The sequence below is a fragment of the Capra hircus genome, chromosome 7 (assembly GCF_001704415.2).
Source record: "Capra hircus breed San Clemente chromosome 7, ASM170441v1, whole genome shotgun sequence".
In the NCBI taxonomy this organism is placed as follows: domain Eukaryota; kingdom Metazoa; phylum Chordata; class Mammalia; order Artiodactyla; family Bovidae; genus Capra; species Capra hircus.
The window spans coordinates 1414955-1427696 of NC_030814.1; the positions used below are offsets into that span (position 1 = coordinate 1414955).

The 12742-nt window shown below is 46.8% G+C and overlaps 1 long non-coding RNA gene across 1 annotated transcript in view; it reads right to left on the reverse strand.

The window, feature by feature from the left end:
• LOC106502375 overlaps nt 1–12015 on the reverse strand; it is a 73667-nt gene extending 61652 nt beyond the window's left edge. The window contains exon 1 of the long non-coding RNA XR_001295939.2: nt 11821–12015. This is a non-coding gene — a long non-coding RNA (uncharacterized LOC106502375). The remainder of the gene's footprint in view (nt 1–11820) is intronic.

A 12742-nucleotide genomic window follows, 5' to 3' on the forward strand; every position in this document is an offset into this window, starting at 1 on the left:
TGCCACTTAAAATTAAAAATGACAACTAATACAACATGTTAAGTGCTAATCACAGCAAGGCAGAAAGGCTATTGGAGAATGGAGGAGAGAAAGGTTATTCTCTTCTTCAAAGGAGACATCCAGGGCCACTTTGGAAACTGGAGGTATTTCAGAGGAACTTTGAAGCTGAAACTTGCCAAGGAGTGAAGGAATGAAGGACTGTGTCAGATAGACGTGGATATGGTAAGACAAAACAGATTCTGAAAATGGCACAGCGTCTGAGTGCCTAGAATAGAGAGGATGCGCTGTGGAGTAACAGGGGTTGAGACAGGGGATGCCTGAAGCCAGACTGGTAAAGCTGACTGGAAGTCCTCAGCGAGATTTTTAAGGAAAAACTTCAGCTTTGTGACTTGGGAAGATTCCTTGGGTCCTACCTATGAGCTAGTTTCCTCACCTTTAGGATATCCTAATCGAGGCTCTCTTTGTGGTTGTTGTGAGAACTAAATGAGTTAATAGATGACAAGTACTTAAAGCAGTGCCAGATTCATGCTAACTCACATTTAAAAAGATTTCCTATCATTGTCTTCGAGAGTGGACTTCTCGTCCTTGACCCGTTGCTTAGGCATTTTGGAGGCTCTACCATGTCTCCGCTCCGAGGTCGCCCAGAATGGTGCACCTCCAGTGGGATATGTGCTCTGTCTCAGGTACTATTCCCGTCAAGAGCCAGTGCCCCAGTGAGATCTGTGCTGGCTGCACATACATCAGCGTGCCAAAAGCCCAGCGTGCAGGATGACAAATTATGGGCTGAACCAGCCATGAATCACTCATGCCAAAGAAAAGGGAAGGAAGTCTACAAGCTTCTGCACGGTGAACTCTAACTTTGTTACCTGGACCAACATTATTTTTTGCTGTGTTTTGCTTCCTTCAAGATTTCCTTCTGGAACATTTTTTTCAAAGAAATCTTGCTCATCAGATTAGCTGTAACTTTTAAGAAGCTTCCCCCTCTGGTGCTTTTCATCACACAGCTCCCTCTGAAGGTGCTGAGTGCTGAAGTTCTAGGGATTGTCAGCAGGACAAATTGATTCCTTTATTATATGAGACTTGACCTGTATTTCCCCCTATATTATATTGGTATTTGATGTGGTTTTCCATTTTTAAAAGCACCGATATGGTAAAAAGAAACTATTGGCATCTGATACACTCAATGCCAGTTCTAGGGCTTGGCCGCCCAGGGGCGAACTCGGAAACGGCTGTCTTTGTTTACCCACTGCAGCTCCTTCAACTGAGAAATGAGCTCATCGCATATGCTCATCCAGGTTACAGCCCAGAGAGCAGACTGCTAAGATGACTGAGCTTCAGAGTGGCTCTGCTTAGCGCGGAGCATCTGCCTTGGCCCATCGACACACCGTGGGCCGCCCTCCTGCTCCTCCCTGGAAGACCACCGACCTGGTGGTCGGGGGCCCTCAGTATCGCCCCTCGTCTGGACTTCACTGAGCTTGAAGGGCTTTGTTCCTAAATGAAAACGAGTGGTGAAGTGATGGCCTTGACTGCGCTCTGTACTTGATAGTGCTAATATGTACTAGACTTTGATCAACCTTTTATGCAAGAGAAGCTTCAAAACCAGTAGTAGGTTCAGGAGAGAGGAAAGCTAACTGCGCAGATATAAATGACACGTGTTGGTGGCGAGCACACTTCTAGGTCCAGCATCTGACTGCTTTATTTATGCGCCATATGAGAAATGGATTCACAACAGCCCTGTTTTGCTCACTCTTTCACCCATTTGTTTATCATTTACTAAATCAACATTGGAGGAAAGTCACACTCTACCGATGACTTCTTTGCATTCTTCTCTGAATCCTCACAGCTCTCTGCACGTCACTTATAATGCTATTCATTTTTAATAGATAACCTCTAAATATCTTTAATCTTAAAGAAATAATATGCTGATAATTTTTTGTGAAGATTTTTGTGCTATTATTTTTGTTGCAGCATTATTTATAGTAAAAAATTCTGGAAGCCACCTAGATATTCAGGAATAGAGGAACTGTTCAATGATGGCACATGTGTATAAGAAAGTCTATGAAGCCCTCTCAACACGCATGTGAAATTTTTAACGACGGCAAAATGTTTCATGATGTTCGTAGAAAACAATGATACACAACACTTTATTCCTATTCCTAATTCAACTTATATTTAACTACTCATGAATAAAATGATTCTTATTAACTGGTATGTTACTAGTGATTCTTTCTAAATCAGAAAATTAAGAACAGCATCTGCTGTTTAGTGGTACCTCACCTCCTTGCCTACTGATGACCAAGTGCAAAGCCCACATCCTCTGCTTGGAGCCTGACCTGGGCCCCAGGGCCGGAGGAACCATGCTGGGCAAGCAGGAGGCCAGGGTCTGGGACCTCAAAGCCGACCCGCTGGGGTCAGCCCCAGACCGGACCTGGCAGCACCAGGGAGGGGACTCTTGAGCAAAAACTGGGTGGATGGAGTGAAGGACCGGATCCTCTAATGATGCCCCCCGTGACAGGCGCGGTCCCCTCCGCGGGCCTGGGGCTGGCGTCCGGCACAGGCCGTCTGAGTGCCTGTTTGCAGACTCCTCCTTCCTCCGCTTTTCCCCTGGGCTTGGGGGCCAGGTGGGGGATCTGGACACAACAGCAGGCTGGAAGGCCCCGGAAGCCCGGCCAGAGAGCACTCTCTCCCTGCCACCCACAGGAGGGTGCCTGGTGGAGGCGGCCCCAGAGCCAGGCTGGGGAGAGCTCCAGGGAACCTGCTGCCCAGGAGGCCGCGGGCCACAGCCCAGAGCCCCGGGGAAAGCACCACCCAGGAGGCCGTGGGCTGCAGCCAAGGGCCCCGGGGAAGGGCTGCCCAGGAGGCTGCGGGCTGCAGCCCAGAGCCTCGGGAAAGCGCTGCCTAGGAGACTGCGGCCGCAGCCTAGGGCCCTGGGGAAAGCGCCGCCCAGGAGGCCAAGAGCCGCAGCCCCCAGGCCACCGAGGAGCTCAGTCTAACCCCGGCTCCGCCTCGGCCTGCTCCCCTTTCCCCAGCACTGGTCTCCGGGCGGGCTCAGTGCCTGTCCTCCGACCCTCGGTTATCTTCCCAGATCGGAGGTTCCCAGAGGCTGTGCGGCAGTAACTGTGGCTGCTTCTGTTGTGGGTCTTCCCTGGTGGCTCAAGTGGTAAAGAATCTGCCTGCGATGCAGGATCCCTGGGCTCATCCCTGGGCTGGGAAGGTCCCTGGGAGGAGGGCGTGGCAACCCACTCCTGTCCTCTTGCCTGGGAAATCCCATGGACAGAGGAGCCTGGTGGGCTACAGTCCATGGGGTCACAAAGAGTCGGACACGACTGGGCGGCCGACACCATGACTGCTGCTGCGGGCAGCTGAAGGGCTTCCTCGCCCCTCCTGTCCTGCAGGGCCCTACCCTGGGCAGGGGGCCAGGGGCTGGGCCCAGAGTCCAGCCATCCCGCTGCTCCTTCCCAGTCTGAATCCAATAAATCTGCCCACCCCACTTTCGTGGGAGTGGACATTTTAACAGCCAAAACAAATAGATTATGTTACTTTCTTATTGCTTGTGGTTTAGTGGCTAAGTCGTGTCTGACTCTGCAACACTATGGACTGTAACCCACCAGGCTCCTCTGTCCATGGGATTCTCCAGGCAAGAACACTGGAGTGGGTTGCTATTTCCTTCTCCAGAGGATCTTCCCAACCCAGGGATCAAACTCACATCTTCTGCTTGGAAGGTGAATTCTTTACCACTAAGCCACCTGGTCAATTTCTTATATATGTGTGTATAATAAGCATATACAACTTTCACAATTAGAAAACAACAGAGGGTTTTTTCCTTTCTTTCTTTTTGTTCTTTTGAAATTCTATTTTATATATCATGCCGTGTTGCCTCTGTGAAGGAATCAGAAGAAAAGAAATTTTAAAGAGATTGGTTCTCTTGGAGCTTACCATGGTTACTAAAGAGACAAACGTGATTTAAAAGAAAGAACAACACAAAAGAGGAACAAAACTGAAACTGAGCAACGTTCTCTGTGAGCTACTGCCACTCGAAGAGCTAAGAAACATGGATTTAGCGGGGGTTCAGAAGCAGGAAATGCTGTGTGGAGGCTGGCTTGGATGGGTTTGAAGGATAGGAGGGGCAAGACAGCCCACCATTACATGGACTAAGGCCATATTTTGTCTTTGGCCTTAGACAATTTCATTAGAGGAGGGCTTACATTATAGTCAGCGTTCAGTTAGAAAAAGAGCAGTCAGTCTATGTATTCAAAGTGAAAAGAAAAGACTAGCAGCGGGAATTAAGCGCTTACAGAATTATAGACTGGCCTGGACAGAGGTTAGGAACGTGCAGAACCAATAGCGCTTCACAGTTTCTCTACCCACCGATAGCAGGTGTAAATGAAAGAGAGATCACTATCACCCCCATCTCTGTAAAGCACAAAGTCTGGAGCTAGAGGAAGAATGAAATAGCTGCTGCCTCTCTTTCTTTCTTAATCTTGCATAAGTGTGTCTACTTGGCAAAAGGTCAAGCTATCCAAAACACAGGAGTCAAAGTGGTCTAGAAAATGTTGTTGCAAGGCTTGTAGCCTCTGACACAAAGGGTAAAGCAGAAGGAAAAAGGTGTAAAAATGAGTGCTGAGTACCTGACTCCTTCCCCGATATTTACCACAGATAGTCCTACAGACCCTTGAAAGCCAGGGTGAGAGGCTTAGCCATAAACACCAGAAGGTTTTTTTAAGCAGATAGGAAAAAAAGAAAAAAAACGACCATGTTGGAAAAGTAAATTGGTTAAGAAAAACTGTCTCACTGTGGTAAGTATATTTCAAGTCGCTTCATCAATACAGAGTACCAGGAACAACACAAGCAAGCTCAGAGAACTAAGGGGAAACCAGAAGCACAGTAAAAGTTGTGTGGGGTCGAGTTAGGGGCCATGTGCCCACCTCACTACGGGTCTGGAGGTGTTGTACATGAATCACTCAACCACCGTGGCCCCTTTACAAGTCTATTTGCTGAAACGATAAATTCAGGGGGAAAAGTATTAAATCCAACTGGGCTTTAAACTGCTGTTCTGCTTGTACCATGTAAACCCAACTTAACAGCTTCTACAGTCAACTCTGGCCAAGGGAGAAATGCCACACTCATGCATACGAGTCCTCTACTGAGATCTTTCATTCAGATGCTATTTTCACATTGTCCAATGTCTGGTTTTCAGTTTCTCCCAATGTGATCTAAGAACATGATATTTTAGATTTCTAATGCATTATGAATAGAATGAATTTAATATAAACTCCCACTTGCTGAAAGATAATTTCTGTTTAGAAACAAAGAAATTTCAAATACACAAAAAGAAATGAAACTCTTAAACTCTCCTCTCTGTTGGGTATTCCTGCAGTGAGGTAACTCTTTATAAGGGAGAAAGTCACGGAGGATTTTTAGCAATTTACCCTACTCTCCCCCTTTTCCATCTTTACCACCTTGTTGTTCAGTCACTAAGTTGCGTCTGATTCTTTGCAACCCCATGGACTGCAGCACGCCAGGCCTCCCTGTCCATCACCAACTCCCAGAGTCCACCCAAACCCATGTCCATTGAGTCAGTGATGCCACCCAACCATTTTATCCTCTTTTGCCCCCTCCTCCTCTTGCCCTCAATCTTTGCCAGCATCAGGATCTTTTCCAATGAGATGACTTTTCACATCTGGGAACTGGAGCTTCAGTTCAATATTAAGGATTGATTTCCCTTAGGATTGACTGGTTTGATTACCTTCCAATCCAAAGGACTCTCAAGAGTCTTCTCCAGCACCACAATTTGGAAGCATCATTTCTTCAGCACTTAACTCTCTTTATGGTCCAGCTCTCAAATCCATCCATGACTATTGGAAAAACCATAGCTTTGACTATATGGACCTTTGTTGGCAAAGTGATATCTCTACTTTTTATTATGCTGTCTAGGTTGGTCATACTTTTCCTTCCAAGGAGCAAGTGCCTTTTAATTTCATGGCTGCAGTCACCATCTGCAGTGATTTTGGAGCCCCCCATATAAAGTCTGCCACCGTTTCCACTGTTTCCCCATCTATTTGCCATGACGTGAAAGGACCATATGCCATGACCTCAGGTTTCTGAATGCTGAGTTTTAAGCCAGGTTTATCACTCTCCTCTTTCATCCTCATCAAGAGGCTCTTTAATTCCTCTTCACTTTCTGTCATTAGAGTGGGGTTATCTGCATATCTAGGTTGTTTATATTTCTCCCAGCAATCTTGATTCCAGCTTGCCATTCATCAGCCTGGCTTTTCGCAAGATGTACTCCTCATATAAGTTAAATAAGCAAGGTGACAATACATAGCCTTAATGTCTCCATTCCTAATTTTGAACCAGGACGCTGTTCCCTGTCCAGCTGTGACTGTTGCTTCTCAATCTGCACACAGCCTACTGGTCTGTAAATTCTTTGGATACAGAGTGTGTGCTTTATATTTCCCAACACAGCTGACCTCAGACACTTGCCTACAAGCTTGTTTGATGAATAAATCTATTCTAATAGCCTCCATATCACTGATGCTATATCGCAGTCCACAATGACACTTGAAAAGATGGAAATTTCTTAGTCTGGAATTTTCTTATGTTAGAAGGTCCTCAGTAGCAGCATTAAATGCAGCGGATGAAGAAGAGGAGCAGGAAGAGATCCAACAAGGAAGGAAGACGCCGCAAGGAAAGGAAGCACAACGCAGGACTTCCAGGAGCTGGAGCAGCGTCTTACCCAGAGGGATTAGAAGCCCTGAGATGAAGCCGGAGTCGGCAAAATGAAGTTATTTAGAGTCCTGACCAGACTCAACTGAAAAAGATCTGTTTCACCTGCCCGTGTGTGGAAAGCAAGGCTGAGACTACGGGAAACTTACAGAACGTCTCCTAAAGTCTGTTTTTGAAGACACTTCGAACGATGACAATTCTCTCGAGGTAAACAGAAAATTCTATGCAAAAAGTCAGGATAAATGGAGAGTGTTCTCTGTGATCTAAAATTCCTAAATTGATTTTTTAATAAAAGTGTTCATATTATTGTCATTAATATATGTCTTATGATCTTATCTACTCAGCTCATCTACCAGAAACTACAATCAATGTGAGCACTTCTGATCCTTTTGAAGAAATTCTTTCAAGTCAATTTTCCTTGGGTCTGCCTTCAACATAAATTTTGACCCTTGTAGGGAAATTCAGTAGAACGTATGCAGACCCACAAAGCAGGAAAGCCTACCTTCATCAGGGAAGCGGGGCTGTGCATATTTATGCACAACGCCCCATGTAAATGAGCAAACAAGACAACCAAAGGCATTAAAAGCTCCAGGTCTTTCTACAGAATATTGTGGTTGGTGCATTTTTATGTGAAACAAAGTTAAAGCTGAGTCTCAAATTCTCTGCTGCTGCAGTGTTTTTGCCTTAATAAAGATCTGGGGCCAGAAAGAACTGCCATCCATTCACAACACATTTTTCTTTCCAACATTACATTTCTCTTATAAATATCCCTGGGAAACAACCTTAAGAATCCAGTGAAGCCTGAATCACATTGCCAGCGGCCTTATTTCTGGTTGAATGTTCTCGTCAGGAACCTGGGGGAAGAGCTGAAATTTGCGATCTTTTGATGAGCCATGCAGATGGAACCTGTGATTTAGCATCGAGGGTTTGGGGAGACTCCTAAACAGAGAGCGGAGCTCTTGTGTCCTGGGTCCTCCAGAATGCCTCCCTGTGTGGTCTTGTCCCTCTGTTCCTTTTTGGTCACCGACATGGACTGGAAAGTGTTTTGTGCTAATACTGTAATTAAACACCAGGTTTCGGTTTAAATATACCCGTAGGGACTTTTACCCCGTTTTCTCTGACCCTCCCCTCCTCAATCTTTCACCCCGCTGGCAGTAGCTTTGCAAAGCACGCTTTTATTCTCCACCAGGTTTGTATTTTTATCTGGTTGGGAATGACATACCTATAGAGGCTTTGCTTTTTTCCCTCTCCTATATTTCAAAGCTTGTTTCTCCCTCAGTCCTGACACCAGCAATCCTTTGTGGTTTTTCTTGGCCCTCAAAGGCTTAATGGTCCAGCACAGAACTTGAATCTTTGGAAATAGGTCCCAACCACCTCTAACAGATAAGTTCAGAGAGCAGCCACTCAGAAAAGCGAAAGCGGTGCCCACGGTTAAAAGTTCCAGGGAGATTTTTGTCTTTAAAATCAAGCGAATATATTCAAAGATGGCTTTAAAGCCTGCAGCACTCACCCAGATAGCACAGAGAGGTTTCTAGATTCACTGTGGGTAAGAAGATGAAACAAAGTCTAAAAGCTAATTAGTTAGCTCTCTTCCTGAGTGTTTGGCGGCCCCTCCCTGGGGAAGGGGGAAGAAAGAGCACAACTGGGGAGGGGAGCTCGCAGGAAACCAGTTATTTGGAAGTCAGGTAATATTAAAAGCCTAGCTACCTTCCAGGGCCAGAGACGCAACTGCAATCAACACAGCTAAACAGCTGTGATGAGAGCGGGCCATCTATTATTCTCACTAAGGCTCTCGTTTGGTACATTTTTAAGACTTCAAAATTAAGCTACCATTTAAAATCCTTGGAGGTTAATATTTCGCTCATTTTTTTGTCATGGATTATCTCCCAGGGAAGGCCTGACATGGGAAGGGCGTGGTGAGAAAGAGAGAACTAACATCCATGTGTTATCTGTGTGCCGAAAGCTGCTCTTACCACTGGACAAATGTTAACTTGTTTACTCCTCAGCATCGCTATGCAGAGAACTATTCTTCCTCCCATTTAAGGATAATTTATTTTGCTTCCAAGTAAGGAAATTCGGGTACAGAAAGACAGTGAACTTGCCCAGGACTGCATAGGTGCTCGGTGGCCGGTAGTGTTCCAGCCCAGGAAACCTGACCTCAGAGTCTGGGCCCTGCGGCAGCTAGACTCCTGAGAGCAACCTGAGGCTCTGTTTTCAAGGCCTGATGAAGTCACACTCACACTTACTCACACACACACACGCGTGCACACACACACACATGTGTGCGTGCGTGCACCCCTCCCGACTCTCGACTGCTAAGGTAACAGACGTGAGTCTCCCAGTACACACACACACGCACACACACTCACACGCGTGCACCCCTCCCGACTCTCGACTGCTAAGGTAACAGATGTGAGTCTCCCAGTACACACACACACACACACACACACACACACACTCACACACACGCACACACACACACGCGCGGGCACCCCTCCCGACTCTCGACTGCTAAGGTAACAGACGTCAGTCTCCCAGTACACACACACACACACACGCACTCACACGCGTGCACCCCTCCCGACTCTCGACTGCTAAGGTAACAGACGTGAGTCTCCCAGCCCCTCCGCGTCCTGCGCAGGCTGTGAGGGAAGCCCAGCCCTCGGACTCGGGCTCAGGGAGGGGGAGGCAGTCTCCATCCTTGCTCCAGGAAAACCACGCCGGGGGAAGGTGGCCGTGACAGCACGACCCTTAAAGGCACCCGCACCACCCCCGCTGACGCTGCGCGTGTCCGCGGGCCGTACCCGGTCTGAAGAGAACTGAGAGCTCCGCAAGCAGAGGAGACACACGGGACGGAATGAGCGTCTGGACAGAACCGGAGACGGGGGTGAACGGCTCCGATGGCCCCGCGCACCTCCTCGGGAGCCCCCCAGGCCCCTGGCCTCAACAGTTCCCCGCCAGGCCTTCCTTCCCTCTAACTGGGGGTTTGCCTTTAAATCTTCAGGCGGGGACCCACTTTGCTTTTTGGCTCCCTCGTACACATTTACTGAGAATACTTCTGTCCATGCTGCCTTAAAGCCCGAGGATTTTTGAGCCCAGAATCCAGAAAGAGACTTACCATTGATGGGCCTTCCGCTCTACATTTCTTCCCGGTGGCGATGTGTCCAGGCTACTATCTGCCTGAAAGGGAGGAGGAACGCATGGCAACGTTTTGAAAATATTACTCTATCACAGTGCTACTAGCTGGCACTAAAACCTGAGAGTCTAGAGCTTGGTGCAAATCTTTTACTTTTCAAATTTCCTCTCAGCTCATTAAATTCAGTCTCAGCTGGAAATTTATGAGTCACTGCCCCTTCCTAGTCTTTCTCCCTCTTCAGAAGTTATGTGCACTTTCTGCTCCCCACCTTCCACGGGCATCACTGCCAAGATCCGCGCTTTTAACGTCCAGTTCTCAGGGGCAAGGGCGGACCCTGCAGACCCTAGGCAAAACTGACGGAGCCTTTAGCAACTTCAAAGTGAGATTTTCTATGGCAGAAAATAAGCGTTTCTCATGGTAATAGTGATGCTCTTCTTCAGAACGTCCTTATGCTGTTATATTGGGTTAGCCAAAAAGTTCATTCGGTTAGTGAATACATTGTTCAATAAATTTCTTTGTAAAATAAAAAGCGTGTAGATAGTATATTCAAAAGCAGAGACATTACTTTGCTGACTAAGGTCCATCTAGTCAAGGCTATGATTTTTCCAGTGGTCATGTATTGATGTGAGAGTTGGGCTGTGAAGAAGGCTGAGCGCCGAAGAATTGATGCTTTTGAACTGTGGTGTTGGAGAAGACTCTTGAGGGTCCCTTGGACTGCAAGGAGATCCAACCAGTCCATTCTGAAGAAGATCAGCCCTGGGATTTCTTTGGGAGGAATGATGCTAAAGCTGAAGCTCCAGTACTTTGGCCACCTCATGTGAAGAGTTGACTCATTGGAAAAGACTCTGCTGCTGGGAGGGATTGGGGGCAGGAGGACAAGGGGACGACCGAGGAGGAGATGGCTGGATGGCATCACGGACTCGATGGACATGAGTCTGAGTGAACTCCGGGAGCTGGTGATGGACAGGGAGGCCTGGCGTGCTGCGATTCATGGGGTCGCAAAGAGTCGGACACGACTGAGCGACTGAACTGAACTCTTAATCTAGAGATCTATGAACTAAAAAACATAGGCTAGCTGACACCTACACATCTCAACACAGAGCGAATGCTCTCTTTATACGGCATCAATAACGCTCCAACTCCCAGAGTCTAGTTCATTTGACGCTGAGGATGTTTTTCTTGGCGTCCTTCGTGCAATAGTACGAAAATACAATCAGCAAGCACAGCTCCATGACACTCTGCTGGCTCCTTCCATTCTACTTCGTCTGCGTCTGAATCTGCCCCGCTTCCGTTGTTCACTGCTACGTGACGTGACTGAACTACCGTGCTGGCTAATGCCTGACACCGAACCAGAAGGGCACTGGCCTATAGCGAGAGCGGCAACGTCCCGGCTGCCCCTCGCGCTGAGGCCCCCAGACAGACTTTCTCGGGAGAGCAGTGAAGGTCACGAGAGCAGCTATAGGGGCGGCTTTTGGTACTAAGCTAGGGAAGAAAAACTAGAACCTCAAACATTGGCATGGATGCTAAGTTTCTGGAGAGTAGTTGTGTTTATCAGGACTTGGCTGGACTTCTAACACTGTTTTAGCACGAATTTCTTTTAAGAGGAAAGAAAGTATATAGCAACAATAGCACCATGGTGTACTTGTTATGTTTAATAGAGGTGCTGTTGTTTGATGTTAGTTGTGGGTTTATTGATCCTTCTCAGTTACTGGTGGTAGCTCTCTGTAAGAATTTTAGAGTTATTTCCCAATGAAGCTTTGTTCATCCTTTTTTTTTTTTTTAACTGCTTCTCAACACAATATACTTCCTAGCAACAAGAATGGGAAATTCTCTTGGAAAAAGACAAAAGCTAGCAGAACTAACTTATCTTCAATAATTATTGGCAAGCAATTGGGTAACAGAGTCAATAACTTCTGCTGAAATTTCTGGTCTTAACCTGGAATTATTTTCTTGCAGACCTGAAATTCACGAGAATGTTCTTGAACCCCAGTTCCGCAGTCGTGCACGGGAGAGAGAGCCAGTCCTTCTTCTGTAGCAGCCATTCATTCTCCGATGCATTTCTTAGACTTAAATAATCTCTTATGAATCTCTTTTGTTCCAGAATCACGAGGACCTCTGCTAATAAGAATGAAATGTTCTAGTTACAGGGAGAGTTGATGACGCTCTTGGTGAAAATTAAAATAATGCCCCCCCCAAAAGTCACCACTCTCTGGACTTTAGAATAATCTAGGCTAATGAACAAAAACATATCTCAAAATCACATTGAACAAAAAATGAATTACAGGAAATTCCCTGGAAGCCCAATGGTTAGGACTTCATGCTTCCACTGCGGAGGGCCCACATTCCACCCCTGACTGGGAACTAAGATCTCCCAAGCTGCATAGTGGAGCCAAAAAAAAAAAAAGAAAAAAGAAAAATATAGACCATATATGTATTTGTTAAAACACGTGAAGCTACACACCATTTGTGAACACACGTGTCTAGAGATCACATACAGCACGTCTGGCCGGGTAGCCATCTCTGAGCAGAGCACACAGCAGTTCTGGGAAGCATTAAGAAGTGGCTTCAGCAGAACTGGTGGGCATAACGGGTGTTTGCAATGTCATTCCCTATGTGCCTCAAATATTTCATAAGTTTAAAACCTGACAGAGATTCAGAATCTTTCCAAATAACCTGTCAGTCCTGGTATGAGGGTCTGGCAGTGGATATAAACTAGCGCAGAGCCCAACAGAAGAGTTCACAGAAAGCAATGAAAGAAGAAAGACAGGGCGAAGATGGGCAAGAATGGAGAGAGAGAGACTCCTCTCAGCCGGGCCTCTAGGTCTCACCAGTTCCTAGGAGGCTTTGCCCACACTCACCCCAAAGTCAGAGCGCAAAGCG